This window comes from Lepidochelys olivacea (genome assembly GCF_965140295.1).
Source record: "Lepidochelys olivacea isolate rLepOli2 genome assembly, chromosome: 3".
NCBI lineage: Eukaryota > Metazoa > Chordata > Testudines > Cheloniidae > Lepidochelys > Lepidochelys olivacea.
Window position 1 is genome coordinate 114,574,817 of NC_140413.1, and position 21,370 is coordinate 114,596,186.

The following is a 21,370-nucleotide window of genomic DNA, read 5'->3' on the forward strand; positions in this document are numbered from 1 at the left end:
GTAGGTGATGAATAAGGTTTTGTAACTGACGCTGCCTTAGAATCACCTGCAAATGAATAAAAGAATCAAAATTGGTGTAACTTATACCATCTGGCAGGTGGCCATGTAAGTTACACCAGTGAGGATTTCCATATGCATAGTTTGCCTTTGCCTTATGTTCACCACCAGATTTAAAATTTTACACATAGTCTCTGGGACAATTTCAGAGATGATCAGGTCAGTTCTATAAGTAACTTTCTGTGCTGTGGTATTTTCTCCCAGCAGGTATATCTGTAATAAGTAGGGCCCTACCAAATTCACGGCCATGAAATCACAGACTGTTAAATCAGGTCTTTTGTGTGCTTTTACCTTTTTGTGTGCTTTTATCTGTGCTATACAGATTTCACAGGGGAGACCAGGGTTTCTCACACTGGGGATCCTGATCCAAAAGGGAGTTGCAGGGTGGTCACAAGGTTATTTTAGGGGGGTCGCACTATTGCCATCCTTCCTTCTGCACTGCCTTCAGAGCTAGGCGGCCAGACAATGGAGGCTGTTGGCCAGGTGCCCAGCTCTGAAGGCAGTGCTCTGCTGGCATCAGCATAGACGTAAGGGTGCAATACTATACCATGCCACCATTACTTTTGTGCTGCTGCCTTCAGTGCTTGGTGGCTGGAGAGTGGCAGGCAGCAGGGCAGAAGTAAGGGTGGCAATACTATACCATGCCATCCTTCTGTGTTGCTACTGGTGGCAGTTCTGCCTGCAGATCTGGGCTCCCAGTCAGCAGCCACTGCTCTTCAGCTGCCCAGCTCTGAAGGCAGTGCTGCCGCCAACAGCAGCAGAGAAGTAAGGGTAGCAGTACCGTAACCCCCCTTACAATAACCTTGTGACCATGCCACAGCCCCTTTTTGGGTCAGGATCCCTTCAATTACAACACCGTGAGATTTCAGATTTAAATAGCTGAAATCATGACACTTACAATTTTTGAAATCTTACGACCATGAAATGGACTGTGAATTTTGGTAGAGTTTAGAACAACACAGAATTTATTTTATGCCTGTTCATGTTTTGTTCTAAACCTTGATTTGGGGGGCAAGGTTCAACAGGTAGTAAGATATAGATAGGATATAGATAAGATACCTTGTCTTGCCTGGCATGCATTTGACCAAAAAATGGAAGTTGTATTATTCGGATTTATCATATCTAAGTTGCATTGTTTTTTATTTATTTATTAATTAAAACAACCTTATGATCTCAGAGGAGCAAGAGTAGGTATAATATGATGCAGGTGACTTGCTTATATTGTGGGAACTGGAAGAAAGGGTGGTTTGGTTGTCCAGGAGACTGTGTCCTATCCCAGCAGACTATGACCAATCTCAGTAATAAGTGTCTCTTCCTGGCTGGACTACAGCAATCAGCCCTTGAGGAAACTCTTGCTAGCACAAAATGCAGTAACATGTCTCTTCAGCACTATGCACTAACATAAATACACTACGTCTGTCCCTACAGAACATAGCCAAAGTGAAGATCTTAATCTTTATCTTCAAAGTGCTTAATGGCTTGGGCCTCGGATACCTAAAATAATCTAAAACTCCAGGATGGAGTTTCCATGTGTCCAGCTTGGCTTCCTGGGGATAAAGGAGCTGTGCTGTCTGCCACAAGGGTGAAGCTTGTCAGTGTAGATGTAGATTTCTTGGGAGGCCCATGCAGAGGTGGGGAACAGACTACCAAATGGTCAAAGAACTGCTTTAAATCTTACCACTTTCCATTCCAAGTGTAATGTGCCCTTTTCCATATTGCCTTCTATAGTAAACACAAAGCACAGCAGACGTAAAACAGTTATGGGAACCTCCAACAAAACCTCTTGTAACACTCCCTCTAGACATAATGAGGGAGGGTGGGGGAACCACATGTGACAGATGCTAATTGAGTTGCCTAATGGGTTTCTGGAAGGCGCTCAAACTATGGTGATAGGGTGGTAAGGAAATCTGAGCAGAATAAAGAATTTGGTCTTAACCATACTAATCATCATCAACCCTTTCCAAGAACAGTACCGAAATGGAGCAAGTTAAAACTACCACAATACTACTACTAAAGATACAGTTACTAATTTACAATCTCCTCTGAATAGGGCAGGTTTTAGAGATGAGCCCTGTTGATCTATTGTACTGCTAAATATTTCTTTAATGTCATCATTCACGGCATTTCTAGTCCCTATCTCATTAACAAAACACTAGTCAAGGCTAATGTGTATTAACAGGTACCCAGAGATAATATGGTATGTGCTGCACCATTGAACATGGCACACTGCATCAATTTCTATATGCTTTCACCGGCTCGTGAGCCAAAGCTTCTTGTACATCTCCGATTACCTCCGCTATTACAAGGTGCCTGCCTGGGATTTTGAGGCTGCGTTTCTGTCCACCTCTGGTCTTCTGTCTGCTTCAGCCCCTATCATCACCTGCCACTCTGTCTGTGCTATGCATACCTTAACCGTCTGAGGTGGTTGCTATGGTTACCAGCAATCTGCTTGTTCTGCATCTGCAGGAACAGTAAATGGAAGTGTTTGCAACATCTAGGTAAAACGTTTGTTTGTTTATTGTATTTGGCACATCCCATCCTCGTTGAAGTCACTTGTGCTCTTTTTGTTGACATTGCAAATTAGCTATATGGATTTGATGGGCTGATGTGGTATGGTGTACTCTTTATCCTGTTTTTAGAGCAATGGTTGAAATATTCTTTATTTTTCTTGCAGAGTTTCTTATTTCAAAGAGGATTGGACCCCTGTTGGGTAAAATATTGCTAGGATATAAAAATTTTAGTGCCAGTTGTGTGTCTTTTTGAAGAGATTCCCTTTAATTTGGGTGGCACCCCACTCTCCCCAGGCTAATTGGTGTCTGTATTCATTCTTGAATAGAATGGATGTGGCCAGAAAATGAGACGCATTAGCAATAATTTGTGGAGTGAGGGAGAATAAATTATTTACTCAGATATGAGTAAGTAGCTAGGTGCTCTGAATTTTTTTTCCTCAAGGAATTTAGTATAGTAACCCAGTGCTTGAACAACTATCCATTCAACTTTTTTTTTTTAACATCTCTCAGAAAAACTTAACTCAGCACTAGAAATGAAGTCATCTAAGATGACCTCCTTTAGAAAACCGATCAGGAATGGCCTAGAGTTCATAGTATACTGCCCCCACTTACTACTGAACAGATCTGTGTTAGTGAATTGAGTGCTGCGATTAGGGCACTTTACAAAGGTTAAATACTCAGGTTAATAACACTCTAAGATATGTGAAGCAATTACTAAATTCCCATGAAGTTAAAGGCACGTACCATGCTTGGCCTAAAAGGGCCTAAGTATCTAAAAGGAACAAACACTTTCCTTAGAGAGGTGCTGAGCTCACTCACCTACCTTTTGGGGGGGTCTTAGAAACGTACAGGAATGGTTTCTCAGTCTCTTTTTGTTTATGTAAATGTGCTAACTAAACTTCTGAAAATCTGGAAACAAGGTTTTTTAATTCTGGCTTTGAACACAACATTCAGCTATCTCCTCTTTTCTTTGTGTGTGTAACTTTAGAGATGTTGCCCCCTCAAGGAACACAGGAAAAGGTTGTATTTTAAATCATGTAAATATTGTATAATTCTGCTGCCCTTTCAGCATCCTGATCATTACCATGACTTTAAAATGTAAGAAGTGCCCTTGACTTCTGCTTCTGAGACTTTAAAGTGGACTTTTGTTGTCTTTATTTAATCATCTTCCCATGCAGATGAAATCCCTATTTACTGATGGTCCACAGAAGAACTAGTTAAACTAGAGAGCTAATTTACTTCATCTTTTTTTCCCCTTTTTTCTCTCTCACTCTAGAGTATACAGGTCTTGCTCTTTGTGGTGGGGTGTGGCTGCCTTTTGACAAAGCAAGGAAAAGATGAGTCACTTATTTAAGTATATAATTGTACTTATAAAACAACATCTGTAAGTAGTCATAGTTATAAGCTTTTTTTTTTTTTTTTTTTTGGTCTGCCTTTAGGTAGATAGCTTGAAATGTAAAGCTATTTCTGTTATAAGACAGTCAACCAAATTTTGTGCTGACTTGCATTGCATTTAACAGGGTGCAAGTCAGGGCAGAATCTGCTCCAGTCCTCTCATCTTGCCATATAAGCAGATGTAAATTCTGCAACTGAAACAAATATTTGAAACAAAAATAACCCTCTTTAAATGAAGAAAATGTTTATTGCATGACAGACTCCAGTTTTGAGGCACAAGTGAAGTGTCTTTAAATAGACTCGGTATCTGGGTAAGAAGACATTCTAATAGAAGTAAAATCTCACTTTCCAAATAGTGAATTGTTTCAGGTTTGCCCTGTGAATAATCTGATTCTGTACTCATTTATTGTTTGCAGATACAGGTGAATTTCCTGTTTGTAGTCTAGTAGTGCTCACTGTGTATTTGGTGCTTCTTGAAAAGATGCTGTCCCTGGACCCTGACCAGGAAACAAATCTCCAAACAATCTCACTGTACACTAGGGATAATCTCTTCATTTCCTACGCTCTCAAAGAATTGCTTTGCATAACTGAATAGCAGACTTCTCTTGAGTCTCCAAAGATGACAAAGCAGCAGAAGTATCAATCTATTCTTCTTGCAGACTTCCATCTTACTTACCTACCATGAGAGAGTACTTCTCTCTCATCTTCCCCTTCTTCTATCTCACTTGCCACCCACCCACTGAGCTCGAGAAACTTCAGCTTGACGCTACAAATTGAGTAGATTAAACCATTACTATCCATCTGTCAGTTCAACTGCTAGTTGCATGGCCTAAAATGTTGGCAGTCTCACAACCCCAGTGTGACACAGAGTGGAATTACACAAGTGATTTTTCTACAGGTTATCAGCACTAGAGAAAGGGAGTGAAATTTAAAATCCTGTATCTGCTGCATGTACTGGCTGTCACTTTATAAGCAATTAATTCAAAGGTTAAATAAACGTAACTATTAAAGATAATAGTGTTCTTGGAACAAAGGAGCATGAGTCTGAGGACATATTGGGGTACAAATCTTCATTAAGGTGATTGTAGATCATAAATTGACTTAAATTCTGGTAACTGATAAAATCCTTTGTTTAAAAATCCATCATGCTATTCTAGAAAGCTGTTCAATACAGTATCCAAACTATTTCCAGGGAATAGACAAAATGCCTTCTGTGTCTATGACCTGTGTCTGTTTTGTCTGTATGGTAGTTACCAGTAGTGGAGATAGTGTACTTAAACCTTGATGGAAGTCAGTGTTTTGTGTGTGGACTTCAGTTATTACATAATTGATAGCTTTGTTAATCCAGTGAAACACCCTTCTGGCTCCAGTACAAAACTGGCACACTAAATGTTTGCTATGATGTCCCTCTAATGTTTTCTTATCTCTTACTCTTATTCAGAAGGCTCTAATTTATAGGTGATTTTATTAGTCTATTATAGTGCAGTTTTTGTTCTGAAAATAAAAGGCATCTTGCATTTCTGAGTACATTGCTAATGTGAGGATTGTAAATTTAAATTTTGTATGTGGCGGACTCCATAAATACAGAATTACAGCACAGTCAGTGCTGCATCGTGAAAATCCTCTTATCTGACTGTCTCAACAGTATTACGTTCTAGTAACTGTAAGCTTTTTGCATTTGATTTAAATGTTAATAGGGTAATTGTAATAGCATATAATATTCAGCCTCATGTTCAGCCTCATGTTCCTTTCCTGTTGCACTGTAAGTTTCTATGTAGACTCTAAATGCCCGACTAAATTGTTTTTTGGTATTGGGGGTCTTCCCTAATGCACTTTCCTCACACACTTTACAATGGCACAAATATGAGACCTGAGGTCATCAAGGGATGTAGCTGTCTACACCTTTTATATGGGAGTGGAGTCCCACTGCAGTAAAAAAGAATTCGTTCCATCATAAAGGTCTACCTTGCACACGCACCTCTTTCTGTGGTTGGGGCCTTGATGGCCTCACTATGAACATCATAGGTTTGTTCTGTGGCTGGGATTACATGATGATCTTGAAAATGATGCACAAGTATCTTAAAAAAACTTAGTGATAAGTGAGGTACGGTAGTAGATTACTCTCTTTTCATAGAACTGGGTTGAGTTCTCTTAAGTAACTATAGACTCTGGTCTTGATTGGACTCCATGGGAAACTTACCCACCAATATAGCTGTGAACCACTTCGCAACACTTGAAAATAGAAAGAATGATGGCAAATCAAGGTCCTAACTTAATATTTAAAGACTTGGCTGAGAAATTAACAGGGGAAGGCAGACCATTTAAAGACTCAGATTTAGCACTGTGCTCCTTCACATTCTTTCCAGCATCTCTGTGAATTAGAGCCTACTGACTGTAGGCTGAAGTTCTCAGCCCCAACACTACATCTGGTTGATTGTTCTGAAATCCAGTCCTCCAGGCTCTGGATGTCTGCTTGGTCTCACTTCCACAGCACAAATGGTCATTTAATCCTGTTATCTAAAATCATTATTTCATTTAAATCTCTGTGTTCCTCTGGAGGTGCAGTCTCTACAGATTCTACAGCATGTGACCAGAGTTGGGAATTGTTTTACATAGCATGGATGATCCTGGTTTCCCCAGATACTGCCAGGAGAGCACGGTATGGGTTGTAGGATGCCCTTGTAACAATTCTTGGGATCATTCTACTAGTATAATGATGCGGATTACTTCATCCTGTCATAGAAGGCTTGTGATGGTTCAGAACTTTATTATGCTTTCCAAGTATTAGTGTGTAAGTGTGAATTAAAGAGTACAACATGCATAAACATTAATATTGAAATGTTTCTGCTTTGTGTGAAGGATGAGAACGGGAAAACCACGTATCTGCACTGAAGTGGCTTTATCTAACAGAAGTAACAATTGAGAATAGGGTTAGCATGTTGTATTATTTTACCAGAAGATGAGATATTTGCTTAGATCAGGGGTGGCCAACCTGAGCCTGAGAAGGAGCAGAATTTACCAGTGTACATTGCCAAAGAGCCACAGTAATACGTCAGCAGCCCACATCAGCTCCCCCGCTCCCAGTGCCTCGTGCCTCCCCCTCCTTCCCCACGCCTCCCGATCAGCTGTTGCATGGTGTGCAGGAGGCTGGGGGGGGGTGGAGGGGAGGAGCGAGGGTATTGCAGACTCAGGATGGGGGGACGGGAAGGGGTGGAGTGGGGGCAGAGCCAGGGGTTGAGCAGTGAGCACCCCCCGGCACATTGGAAAGTTGATGCCTGTAGCTCCAGCCCCGGAGTCGGTGCCTAGACAAGGAGCCGCATATTAACCTCTAAAGAGCCGCATGTGGTTGCGGAGCCACAGGTTGGCCACCGCTGGCTTAGAAGATACTACTTGAATTTGACAAATGGTTCCTGAGACTACCAGTGTTGTGGGGCTGGTTAAGAAATTCTGCATTTTTCCTCCTCATTTTCCTCGATCTGCTGTAGCTCAATGCCTCTACTGCTCATTTAGCAATTTCATGCTCTGATCCTTTCAGGCAACAATAGAAATACACCAAGTAGACTACAATTCCTTCACTTGTGTTTGTTACTGACCTCTTTAAAAACAGTGAAGTTGTTTGGACATTTGAGTAATTAAAACTATAGAATATCAAGCACTGCTAATGTTGTAATACAGTAGACTGAAGCTGAAACCTTGCTGTAACTGGATGGCAGCTCGCTCCTCATACTTACCCAATGATCTAGAGTTCTATTACTGTGAAAATACTACAATTTTCTCTAGATAGTTAATAATAGGTTTTGAAAGTTAAGCAAATTGTTAGGTGCACCAAACCCTGCATTTATCTTTTTTTATCTGAAACAGATTATTTTTAAAGACTCTTTGATAAGATGATTGTGGAATTTTTGCTAATCTTTTTAATATATGCCAGAGATGACAGTATGAGACATGCTGGATTTATTTCTCTGGTAACCGTGATGATGGCTCATAATCAGATGGCAAATTCTGGGCCTGATCATTCAAGTTGTGGAGAACCCTCTTTGCTCAATCCTGCAGAGCTGAATGTGCTCAGCACCTCCCAGTAGGAACTATTCAGGGGCGGCTCTACCAATTTTGCCGCCCCAAGCAGGCACCGCCGAATTGCCGCTGCCCCCAGAAGAGCGGCGGAGCTGCCGCCGAATTGCCACCGTGGGACACAGAATGCCGCCCCAGGCACCTGCTTCGAAAGCTGGTGCCTGGAGCTGGCCCTGGAACTATTGATTTGGATGTTTGAACTCTGAGCTTCTTGAGGAGATAGAACCGTTATAAGCCTCTGCCACCATTGCTCTTTTGCAGGAAAGACTCTTGCAGGACTAATATTTTAGTCACCACGCCCAAGTTAAAGTTTGCTTATTTTGAGAAGGTTGACTTGCTCTGTAATGTTGTAGTGCAAATACTCTTAATATTTGTTCTGCAGATGTGATCTTTCTCCATTAGACAGTTAATTTAAAGACAGGAAATTGGTGTATTCAGATATCCACGTAATATTGCAAATGCTGCTAACTCAGATTAGCCTACTGTTTGGGCTAGGCCACCATTTTGTCACTGTTTAGCTAATATTTCATGTTTTGAGGAAGGCAAAAACGGACTTACCTTAAGTATACAGTATTGCATGAGAGTAGGAAGAATGTGTTCCTGAAACACTGTAGAAAATTGGTTTACATCTTGAAGCTTGAGACTTGGTCAATTTATCACTTGTTTTGCAGAGCTACAATGTTGTTAAACATAAATGAATCCAACCACAGTATTTGCATCCACAACTGCCTTCAGGTTGACTACATACTGTGCAATTGAGAGCTTCATTTTATTGGTTCTAAACTTAATGTTGTCTTGGTTTCACCTGTGAAGGGACAGGGTGTAAAGGGAGGATGGATCAGTTTTTACTATGCCCTTATTTTCAACTACCTCAATCAAATCCTTTCTGACTTCCTTTTTCCCCTTGTCAAGCTAAATCCTAGTTTTGGAATATCTTATAATAGGAAATATAATATACATAAGAAATAAAAGCAACCTGATACACCAATAGATGCTTGTTTGCCTGCTTGCTTCCCGCTGGAAGAGCACTTTGCTTATAATTGTTTTAATATCAGATCTCTAGATGTGCTGGAATTCAATTTTTTCCCCCTCTTGCCTGCTCATTAAAGAATCTGAGGGACTAAAGGATCAAGGGCCTGAATCAAGATTACTGAAGGTCAGATTTGGAAATCAATGGGAGTTAAGCACCTAAATACCTCTTAAAAATCTGACCCAACCATCAACCAGTGGAATCAGGATTTGAAAAGGCATGCCCACTGACACTAGATATTAGTAATATTGCAGGTATATGGGTGGAGGCATAGAGTGGAGAGGGGATTAATAGGGGGTTATTGTGTCTTCCTTCAAAAGAGAAACAATATTTAGGACCAGTTCCTGGAAGCACTCCATAGTGAGGAGTAATTCCTCTGAAGTTCAGTGTCTGGGGCTCAAGGCTCCTAGCTCTGCTGTGCTGAGTGCATTATATCAGTAGCACCTAATGGCTGCTGTGATTTCCCATGCTGACTGAACATCTTAGGGCTACTAAGGAAAATGTATGTGATAATCTTGTGGTTAGTATTCTCATGTTAAATGTGGAATATGCTTGCGTCTTGACGTTAGCTACAGAAGCATCTGCCAGTTACTTCCCAGGCAGAATACTTAATAAACAGCTGGCATCTAACTGTACATTCTGATTTTCAGAACCTAATTTATTCTGAGGGTTTCTGGAGCCAAACCATGTTCTGGCTCATGTGAGCCCTGATCAACATCCTGAATCTCATTTCTTCCTTTCCCTTGTTATACTTCAACAGTTATGCTAAAAAATCTTGAACCACAGAGGCTTTTAAGTGGAACTCTGTGAAATCTTATTTCTTTATTGACTTCATATTTAATAAACCCACAAAAGACATACAAGGAAATCCTGCACAAGCTTCAAAAACAAAAATGAGGTTTTTAATTCTGAACAAATCCAAGAAATACTTAATCTAATTTATGGTGCACCCAAGTTCTCCGCTTTCAGCATGTTGCAGATTCATTGCATTGATGAATAACCGAATTATAGATGTTTCTGGGAGAAGAGTTGGAGGCTTGCCTGCTGTGGGTGTGATGAGGCGTGCTTGGTAGCTGGGAAAGTCTGAGAGATGACTTGATCTTCTGGCATACAGGAAGTGGTTGAGGCTGTTGGTGGCAGAGAGGGAATGCAGCATCTCTTCCTCATGAGTGGGATCAGAAGTTACCTGGAGGGCAAATGAGGAGCGGAAAGTACTAGTTCTGTTTTTTGTTCATCTCTTCCCTCCTTCCCCTTGCAGTAAGCCACACCATTGCCCTCACATGCCAGTATTTATCACTGCATCCAACAGTGATAACTTAACATCAGAGGGAGGAGAATTGTGGGTACAAAAACAATTCAATTCTATAACTTCGGGGTGTCCTAAATTTGGCTCTGTGCTGAATATTATAGAAATACTAAGGTTTCATTTGGCAGAAAAGATAAGCTTTTGCCTGATAGACAAGCTTTTGTCTTGGGTTTGCACTCTGTTGCAACCTGCTGCTATTGTGTTAACATTGCCTTGGAGAAAACTTTGTGCAATCAAATAGCAACAGTAAAAGTAGAAATTTACCCTCTCCATCTCGGTCATCTCAATGAGGTGAGAATTTCCAATTCTACTGGTCCATTTAAATGCCAATATTACACACACATCTTTTCTGTCTTTTAAAAACCAAAAGTCCCGTGTGATTAAACAAAAATACATTAATACAAATATATAAACAAAAAATACACTAACAGACTATTTTTTGTTCTTCTACAGTTAAGAACAATCAAACTGTGTAAAGACAAGGTTCTAAAAACAGTGTTAACTCTGCTCTTTTGTACACAGAGTAGTTTTTGTTCCTGTTTCCTGGCTAAATGTGTGTTTTGTTTTGTTCTAAAGCACAGTCAGTGCAAAGTTTTCAAAATGGTTGCGAATGTTAATTAACTAAACCTGAACGTTCTTGTGAGCTACCAATGTATTACCTCAGTTTTAGAGATGGAGAGACTAAGGGCAGGTCTATACCTAAAAAAGCTGCATTGGTGCAGCCCTTTAGGGCTTGTCTACGCTGGCAATTTACAGCGCTGCAACCTTCTCGCTCAGGAGTGTGGAAAAAACACCCCCCTGAGTGCAGCAAGCTTTGGAGCTGTAAAGCGCCAGTGTAGACAGTGCACCAGTGCTGGAAGCCGTGCCCGTCGTGGAGGTGGTGTGGTGTGGTTTTTCGCTTTTTTTCCTAAGAGCGCTGGGAGAGCTCTCTCCCAGCGCCCTGCCACAACCACACGTGCCATGTTAAAGCGCTGCTCAACAGCGCTTTAGCATTGCCAGTGTAGACTAGCCCTTAGTGAAGACGTGACCATGCCAACTGGAGAACTTCTCCGTTCAGTCTAGTTAATCAGGTGGAAGTTAAGTTGTCAGGGGAAGCTCTGCTGTCAACATAGCACTGTCTGCACCAGGGGCTAGGTCAGTACAGCTGTGTTGTTCAGGGGGGTGGATTTTTCACACCCCTGAGCGATATAGTTATACCCATGTAAGGGTATGTCTACACTACAAAATCAGGTCGAATTTATAGAAGTCGGTGTTTCAGAAATCTGTTTTATATATTTGAGTGTGTGTGTCCCCACAGAAAATTCTCTAAGTGCATTAAGTGCATTAACTCGGCGGAGTGCTTCCACAGTACCGAGGCAAGCGTCGACTTCCGGAGCGTTGCACTGTGGGTAGCTATCCCACAGTTCTCGCAGTCTCCGCTGCCCATTGGAATTCTGGGTTGAGATCCCAATGCTTGATGGGGCTAAAACATTGTCGCGGTGGTTCTGGGTACATATCGTCAGGCCCCCCTTCCCTCCCTCCCTCTGTGAAAGCAAGGGCAGACAATCGTTTTGCGCCTTCTTTCCTGCGTTACCTGTGCAGACGCCATACCACGGCAAGCATGGAGCCCGCTCAGGTAACCGTCACCCTATGTCTCCTGGGTGCTGGCAGACGTGGTACTGCATTGCTACACAGTAGCAGCAACCCATTGCCTTCTGGCAGCAGATGGTACAGTACGACTGGTAGCCATCCTCGTCATGTCTGAGGTGTTCCTGGCCACATCGGCCAGGAGCGCCTGGACAGACGTGGGCGCAGGGACTAAATTTGGAGTGACTCGACCAGGTCATTCTCTTTTGTCCTGCAGTCAGTCCTATTGAACCGTCCTATGGTGAGCAGGCAGGCGATACGGATTGCTAGCAGTCCTATTGCATCATCTTCTGCCCGGCAGCCATGAGATGTGGATGGCATGCAGTCCTTCTGCACCGTCTGCTGCCAGCCAAAGATGTAAAAGATAGATGGAGTAGATCAAAACAAGAAATAGACCAGATTTGTTTTGTACTCATTTGCTTCCCCCCCCCATCTAGGGGACTCATTCCTCTAGGTCACACTGCAGTCACTCACAGAGAAGGTGCAGAAAGGTAAATCTAGCCATGTATCAATCAGAGGCCAGACTAACCTCATTGTTCCAAAAAGAACAATAACTTAGGTGCACCATTTCTTATTGGAACCCTCCGTGAAGTCCTGCCTGAAATACTCCTTGATGTAAAGCCACCCCCTTTGTTGATTTTAGCTCCCTGAAGCCAACTCTGTAAGCCATGTCATCAGTCGCCCCTCCCTCCGTCAGAGCAACGGCAGACAATCGTTCCGCACCTTTTTTCTGTGCGGACGCCATACCAAGGCAAGCATGGAGGCCGCTCAGCTCACTTTGGCAATTAGGAGCACATTAAACACCACACGCACTATCCAGCAGTATATGCAGCACCAGAACCTGGCAAAGCGATACCGGGCGAGGAGGCGACGTCAGCGCGGTCACGTGTGTGATCAGGACATGGACACAGATTTCTCTGAAAGCATGGGCCCTGCCAATGCATGCATCATGGTGCTAATGGGGCAGGTTCATGCTGTGGAACGCCGATTCTGGGCTCAGGAAACAAGCACAGACTGGTGGGACCGCATAGTGTTGCAGGGCTGGGACAATTCCCAGTGGCTGCGAAACTTTCACATGCGTAAGGGCACTTCCATGGAATTTTGTGACTTGCTTTCCCCTGCCCTGAAGCGCATGAATACCAAGATGAGAGCAACCCTCACAGTTGAGAAGCGAGTGGCGATAGCCCTGTGGAAGCTTGCAACGCCAGACAGCTACCGGTCAGTTGGGAATCAATTTGGAGTGGTCAAATCTACTGTTGGAGCTGCTGTGATGCAAGTAGCCCACGCAATCAAAGATCTGCTGATATCAAGGGTAGTGACCCTGGGAAATGTGCAGGTCATAGTGGGTGGCTTTGCTGCAATGGGATTCCCTAACTGTGGTGGGGCCATAGATGGAACCCATATCCCTATCTTGGCACCGGAGCACCAAGCCGGCGAGTATATAAACCGCAAGGGGTACTTTTCAATCGTGCTGCAAGCTCTGGTGGATCACAAGGGACGTTTCACCAACATCAACGTGGGATGGCCGGGAAAGGTACATGATGCTTGCATCTTCAGGAACTCTGGTCTGTTTCAAAAGCTGAAGGAAGGGACTTTATTCCCAGACCAGAAAATAACTGTTGGGGACGTTGAAATGCCTATATGTATCCTTGGGGACCCAGCCTACCCCTTAATGTCATGGCTCATGAAGCCATAGACAGTAGTCAGGAGCTGTTCAACTACAGGCTGAGCAAGTGCAAAATGGTGGTAGAATGTGCATTTGGACGTTTAAAGGCACGCTGGCGCAGTTTACTGACTCGCTTAGACCTCAGCGAAACCCATATTCCCACTGTTATTACTGCTTGCTGTGTGCTCCACAATATCTGTGAGAGTAAGGGGGAGATGTTTATGGCAGGATGGGAGGTTGAGGCAAATCGCCTGGCTGCTGGTTACGCGCAGCCAGACACCAGGGCGGTTAGAAGAGCACAGGAGGGCACAGTGCGCATCAGAGAAGCTTTGAAAACCAGTTTCATGACTGGCCAGGCTACGGTGTGAAAGTTCTTTGTTTCTCCTTGATGAAACCCCCCGCCCTTTGGTTCACTCTACTTCCCTGCAAACTAACCACCGTCCCCTCCTCCCTTTAATCATTGCTTGCAGAGGCAATAAAGTCATTGTTGCTTCACATTCATGCATTCTTTATTCATTTATTACACAAATAGGTGGATGACTACCGAGGTAACCGAGGAGGGAAGGAAAATGCCCCACAGCACTTTAAAAGTTGACAACTTTAAAATTTATTGAATGCCAGCCTTCTTTTTTTTTTTGGGCAATCCTCTGTGGCGGAGTGCCTGGTTGGCCGGTGGCCCCCCACTGCGTTCTTGGGCTTCTGGGTGTGGAGGCTATGGAACTTGGGGAGGAGGGCGGTTGGTTACACAGGGGCTGTAGTGGCAGTCTGTGCTCCAGCTGCCTTTGCTGCAGCTCAGCCATACACTAGAGCATACTGGTTTGGTCCTCCAGCAGCCTCAGCATTGAATCTTGCCTCCTCTCATCACGCTGCCACCACATTTGAGCTTCAGCCCTGTCTTCAGTCCGCCACCTCCCCTCCCGGTCATTTTGTGCTTTCCTGCACTCTGACATTATTTGCCTCCACGCATTCGTCTGTGCTCTGTCAGTGTGGGAGGACAGCATGAGCTCAGAGAACATTTCATCACGAGTGCATTTTTTTTTCTTTCTAGTCTTCACTAGCCAATGGGAAGGAGAAGATCCTGTGATCATTGAAACACATGCAGCTGGTGGAGGAAAAAATAAAAGGGACAGCGGTATTTAAAAAGACACATTTTATAAAACAGTGGCTACACTCTTTCAGGGTAAACCTTGCTGTTAACGTTACATACATAGCACATGTGCTTTCGTTACAAGGTCGCATTTTTGCCTCCCCCTACCGCGTGGCTACCCCCTCAACCCTCCCCCTTCCCCATGGCTAACAGCGGGGAACATTTCTGTTCAGCCACAGGTAAGCAGTCCAGCAGGAACGGGCTCCTCTGAGTGTCCCCTGAAGAAAAGCACCCTATTTCAACCAGGTGACCATGAATGATATCTCACTCTCCTGAGGATAACACAGAGAGATAAAGAACGGATGTTGTTTGAACGCCAGCAGACATACACTGCAGTGCTTTGTTGTACAATGATTCCCGAGTACGTGTTACTGGCCTGGAGTGGTAAAGTGTCCTACCATGGAGGACGCAATAAGGCTGCCCTCCCCAGAAACCTTTTGCAAAGGCTTTGGGAGTACATCCAGGAGAGCCGCGAATACCAGGGCAAAGTAATCCTTTCACATGCTTGCTTTTAAACCATGTATGGTATTTTAAAAGGTACACTCACCGGAGGTCCCTTCTCCGCCTGCTGGGTCCAGGAAGCAGCCTTGGGTGGGTTCGGGGGGTACTGGCTCCAGGTCCAGGGTGAGAAACAGTTCCTGGCTGTCGGGAAAACCGGTTTCTCCGCTTGCTTGCTGTGAGCTATCTACAACCTCCTCCTCCTCCTCATCTTCTTCGTCCCCAAAACCTGCTTCCGTATTGCCTCCATCTCCATTGAAGGAGTCAAACAACACGGCTGGGGTAGTGGTGGCTGAACCCCCTAAAATGGCATGCAGCTCATCATAGAAGCGTCATGTTTGGGGCTCTGACCCAGAGCGGCTGTTCGCCTCTCTGGTTTTCTGGTAGGCTTGCCTCAGCTCCGTCAGTTTCACGCGGCACTGCTTCGGGTCCCTGTTATGGCCTCTGTCCTTCATGCCCTGGGAGATTTTGACAAAGGTTTTGGCATTTCGAAAACTGGAACGGAGTTCTGATAGCACGGATTCCTCTCCCCAAACAGCGATCAGATCCCGTACCTCCCGTTTGGTCCATGCTGGAGCTCTTTTGCGATTCTGGGACTCCATCATGGTCACCTCTGCTGATGAGCTCTGCATGGTCACCTGCAGCTTGCCACGCTGGCCAAACAGGAAATGAGATTCAAAAGTTTGCGGTTCTTTTCCTGTCTACCTGGCCAGTGCATCTGAGTTGAGAGTGCTGTCCAGAGCGGTCAGAATGGAGCACTCTGGGATAGCTCCCGGCAGCCAATACCGTCGAATTGTGTCCACGGTACCCCAAATTAGACCCGGCAAGGCCGATTTAAGCGCTAATCCACTTGTCAGGGGTGGAGTAAGGAAATCGATTTTAAGAGCCCTTTAAGTCGAAATAAAGGGCTTCATCATGTGGACGGGTGCAGGTTTACATCGATTTAATGCTGCTAAATTTGACCTAAAGTCCTAGTGTAGACCAGGGCTAAGTTTGTAGTGTAGAGCTCGTCTTAGTCAAGTGACTTGCCCAAAATCATTCAGGTATTTCATGGTAGGTCCTGGTTACCAGATTCCTACTCACATTGTTCTGATTTAATTGCCACTCCACCCTTCCTCGCTTTTATTTGTAAAGCATACTTCCTGAAACAAGGTGTCTCGTGTCTCCACTCTTTTATAGGGTGGATTACATATCAAGAGTGTCCTGTAGTTATCCTTCCCCTCCCTTTAAAACTATATAATAATCCTACGGGAACTATAGCAAGTACGTATATGAAAAAGAAACCTTGGGTATAGAGTGTCTTTTACCTTCTCTTAATGCAATTTCGTAGCGAGAAACAAGGAAGACTGTCAGCATTATGTAACCAGCTAGCTCTTCATAGGTCACTAGCAGTCCACAGCCCACAGTGTTTGAACTTCGGCAGTACACATCTTGTAATTTTGTAGAGAAGAGTTCCTGTTGTTGGAATCTTAAATCTAGCAAATCCTGATTTTAATATTCTAATGGGCGTTTGAATTTTTAAATATGTAGTAATTTAGTTGTTGGGACCGATATTCTAATATCTGAGATCGATATCAGTATGTTAGGCTCGAAGAAGCTTCCCCAGACGAGTGTATTCTGGAAAATCATTTAAACTCTATAATTAGCTGTTCAGAGGAAGTGCTCCCGCAAGCCTCCTGTATCAGTCTTGCTTTGTAAGAATGTTCGAGGTGCATATTGCTCTCTGTACAAGCTAGGGGGTTATGTCTTCACTGCAGAGTGAACTCCAGTGATGTGCATTTAGATGTAAGCACCCCCTGTTTGACTTGATCATGTGTGAGCAGCCATGCTGCAAAGCCATCCCTGAATTATTGTGACCGCACAATGGTGCTGCTGTTACCTGTGTGAAGTTCTGGACTTCTGGGGGCATAGCTCATGGTGCTTCATGCTGCAGTAAGCTGAGCTGCTCTGATTCTTGTGGGAGAACTTGTTCTTCTTTCTGGGCACTTGTGGGAAGGCACTGGAGAGCTATAACCACTTGAATAGTTTAACCTGTGTCCTCACTGCAATGTAGGTGTGTTACCAGCTGGGCTGTAAAGAGCACTCCGGCTTTAGCCTGTACCCCAGGATGGGCCAGCTAGCCCAGGTATAAAGCATCACCACCCTCAGCTGAGAGCATTTTGTGAGTGGATGAGAGCTGGGTTGGGGCAACACCTGAGAAAGAGCCAGAGTTACTCTTTTAGTGAAAAGAAGCCTAAAGGTGTTGGCATTTCCTCCTCAAATTTTCCTTTGGTGCCCATTATTAAAGAACAGTCATGCAAGAAAACTGATTATAGCGTGTAAAGTAGAGCAAAATTTCATGACATTGATCTGATGTGAAACTTCGGCTCAATAAGTGAGACTGTACATACTCATCGCACCTGAGTCAGGTTCCCAGACTGACTACATGTCTAACACTTACCAGCTATCAAGCTGTAGGTATGCAGCTCTTTTTCTGTGCAATATCTTGTAACTCTAGCTTTAATTTGCCTTCCTTAAGCATTTTCTTGTGTAATTCAACCCTCCGAAGTATTTGGTTGTATCACCGTACCTCCATGATCTGGGCACTCTTCTGACTATAACTAAAAAGCATTTCAGGATGCACACCTCCAAATCTGTATTTGCTATTAAATGTAGCCTGTGACCTTTCCAAAACTGAACAGGTGGTTGACATGATAAATATATGAGGAACAGCATGTAAGGACATGGTAAGGCAGTTTAATTGCCTCCATGGTGGTTCTTGAATATAAGGCTATCAAAATAAGTTTCTGTAACTTCCAGAATAAAACAAGTTATTTATCTTTGTTGAAATCTCAAGTGAATCTAATGCCTGGGTTTTTCTAATGAAATCAATGATCATTAATCTTAGTGTTTTGAAGCTAACTTCACAAGTTTGGGTAGAATGCTTATTTTTGTCTTCAATGTCACTCATCTAGAAAGTCTTTCATGTCCTAACTTATCTTTTGTCAAACAATGGCACCAAAAGCATTAGGCCAGGATCCTCAAACTCCTTTAAAGGGCAGAGCACCCTCTAACAGAGCGTGTCCTGTGGACCATCTCACTTCCCATTTGCAATTGCGTCAGATCCTTCTGGCAGCTACCTAATATTCCTTTAGAGATGGGTGTTATAATGCATTTTTAGCTCTCCTTTAATGTGACTTTAGCTGGTGGGAGCGAGGAGATGGTATCATCTTGCCACATATTACTCCACAGATCAGTTACAGAGCCTCTTTGCATTAGACCATTCACCAAGATATAGATTCAAATTATTGTTTATTTCCAGTTGAGATAAATCTCCGCAGGTGTATGTTGTGCTGCACAGAGATGACCAAAAATAGGGTTACTATCAAAAGCTGCTTACAGTCTAAGGGTTCAAGCCTGCAAAAAACTTATTACTAAGTGCAGTGTTTCCTTGGGTGAGTGGTCTCATTGAATCCAGTAGGGCTAATTAAGGTAAGTAAACACCATCTGCACACACTTGTCAAGCAATGAGGGTCTAAGTGCAGTTTTACATAGTTCACATGGAGATGCCGCCAGACAAGAGGTTTACACAGATAAAGCTAATGGGTGGCTTGTCACACAGGGTCATGTTCATCTTTTAATGGAACATGTTGGCACAGGTTACTGCTGGAGAGACTTGAAAAATCTATTTGCCTATGGTGAGCAGGCTGCTTTTCCTGGTGCGTGCCACCAACCTCCCCAGAATAGCTTTCTCTTTCTAATAGAAGAGAAGTGAAGTGTCTGATAAAAATGACAATTTAAACAATAAACATTCTAAACCAATATCGTGCTGTCTCCAAGTCTGCAAATGGCTCCAGGGCCTGGGTGGTGCTGCCCAGAACTCTTGCAAGCTTCAGAAGAATGAAGGTTGATCATCTGGTCACTTCTCATCCTGGTGCTGCATAGGGGAAAGTGAGTTGCAGGATTTGGCACTGGAGAGAAGGACCCCAAAATGGAGGCCGGGGTTGGATGATGTAATGGAGATGCCTCTGCAGGTCAGACAGAAGGCTGAGGGAGGGTGGAGCAGCTTAAATCCATGTGTATGCTCCCTTGGTGCAGCCAGGAGGTGCAGATTAATAGATTTTCCTCTACCTGTCTCACTAGCACACTTGGGAAAGGCTCTGGGGGAGGTTTCAAGTTTAGATTCCTGCTAGCTAGAGGCTGATGTGAAATGTGGCGCTCCCAAGCAGTATCCAGAAGTAGCAGCTTGACAGCAACCTCAACACCTTCCATTTTCCTAGCAGATGTGAGTAAAGGCTGAGAGGTTTGCCTTCTCATGAGGGTATTGCCCCTGGATAGTAGCACTGCCTTCTGTATTATTGTCCTTGGGCTAGTAGGTTTCGTTCTCGAACTCTTGAGTACTGTACCTGGTAAAATGTTCAAGCCCAAGGGCAGTATAGATGTGGAGGGAGGAGGCTTTTTTCTTATCCTATTGGAAAGTATAGTGCAGTATAAATATATAGTGATTATGGAGGGAACTGAGAGGAGAGACACAATGTAGAGGATGAAGCAGAGGACTAAAAGAATAGATGTATGGACAGAGAAAAGGAAGAAACTGATAACAATGCAGAAAAAAGGCCCTGTGGCCTTATAGGAAAGAAGAATAAAAATTGGAGGAGATGTAAGAAGACTTAAGACCGAGAGAGATGAACTAGGTTACATTTTTTAAAAAGCATATAGAATGGTGATTGTATGCAATAAACATTTGTACTTTTAAACTGCAGAAGGTGAGGCTCTGAGATTGTGTCGGTACAGGTATTGGAAGCCTAGTCCCCAGGCTCGTGTACGCTGAATATATATTTTAAATCCAGGTAGAAGATAGTGTGGGATTTGAACGTGGAGCGGGAGGTTGAGACTGTATATTTTGTAAGTGCATTGTCATTAAACTGCTAGAATAATTCCTCAGCGTTTCACGTCAATAGTTTATCCAATGGTATGGTCATGCAGCATCTGTAACGAATGCAGTTTCATCTAATCCTGGAGACTTCATGTCACTTGTCTGGTGAAGTTTAAACTTCATTTTCTCTAGTGAGTTCAGTGACTAAGATGGTTATCATCAAATGAAACTGATGACAGACAAATGAGTAGTAAACCAGCGAAAGGAACAGATTATGCCACCTTGTGATGACCTGCATGACACTTCAAGTGCTGTCGGCAAACAAAGCATAGAAGCTCTACTGAGTGAGCTAGAAAGAATGCTTTTGTACTGTGGAATCTGACTCACTTTTGGAGGCTGCTACATGCAGAGCCCTCCCCTGTATGTTAAGGGCATGGAAGGAGTTTGTCTAGCATGGTGGATACAGGATAAACAGTGAAAGAGAAACTTAGGATCATAGAAAAATAGGGCTGGAAGAGGGCTTGAGAGGTCTACTCCATCCCCCTGTGCTGAGGCTGGGCTGGACCAAGCTTACCTAGACCATGTCCAGAGGTTGATTAAAGTCTCCTGGGGCCCTGGGCTGGAACAAGGGAGGAGGGGGCAGCGCTGTAATCATGGCCCCACCTCAGTCCTTCCGCCAGCAGTCCTGACCCCGTCTGCCCACAGTCCCGCCCCACTCAGCCCCATTCCATCCATGGCCCCACTTGCTCCTTTCCACCCCCTCATTCCTGCTGCAGCCCCAAGACTGGAGAATCTCTGTGATCCCGCTGTGGGAACTCCTTCAGCACCAGGGCCATGGCAGGGTGACATTTTTCTGGGGACCCCAGCCCCCACCACTGACTATGTCTGACAGGTGTTTGTTTAGCCCATTCTTAAACTGCCACTTCTCACTTTGCTCTTATAGTTTGGCATCTCTCTCTGATTTATTGTTGATAAAATACTAATGTTTCTTTAGTGTTTGAACATGTCAAAACTATTCACTGTAACTTTTCATTTGAAACTGGGTAGTCTATTAATATTACTCTGGGTCTGAAGGGATTTTAAAACCCATCTGCCACTTTGATTATGCTGACTCTCTTCTTCCCATAGAAGTTTTCCATTGGTAAAAAGAAGGTATTCTAAAAATGTGATCCCTCACAGATATTAAGTAATGGCACTCCAGCATAATTA

The 21,370-nt window shown here is 43.7% G+C and overlaps 1 protein-coding gene and 1 long non-coding RNA gene across 2 annotated transcripts in view; one reads left to right on the top strand and one right to left on the bottom strand.

Moving 5' to 3' along the window:
• Window positions 1-21,370, top strand: part of PPP1R14C (protein phosphatase 1 regulatory inhibitor subunit 14C) — a 74,236-nt gene that overhangs the window by 11,995 nt on the left and 40,871 nt on the right. The gene's annotated exons all lie outside the window — the stretch shown is intronic.
• Window positions 9,951-21,370, bottom strand: part of LOC311517647 — a 161,827-nt gene continuing 150,407 nt past the window's right edge. The window contains exon 3 of the long non-coding RNA XR_014710749.1: window positions 9,951-10,249. This is a non-coding gene — a long non-coding RNA (uncharacterized lncRNA). The remainder of the gene's footprint in view (window positions 10,250-21,370) is intronic.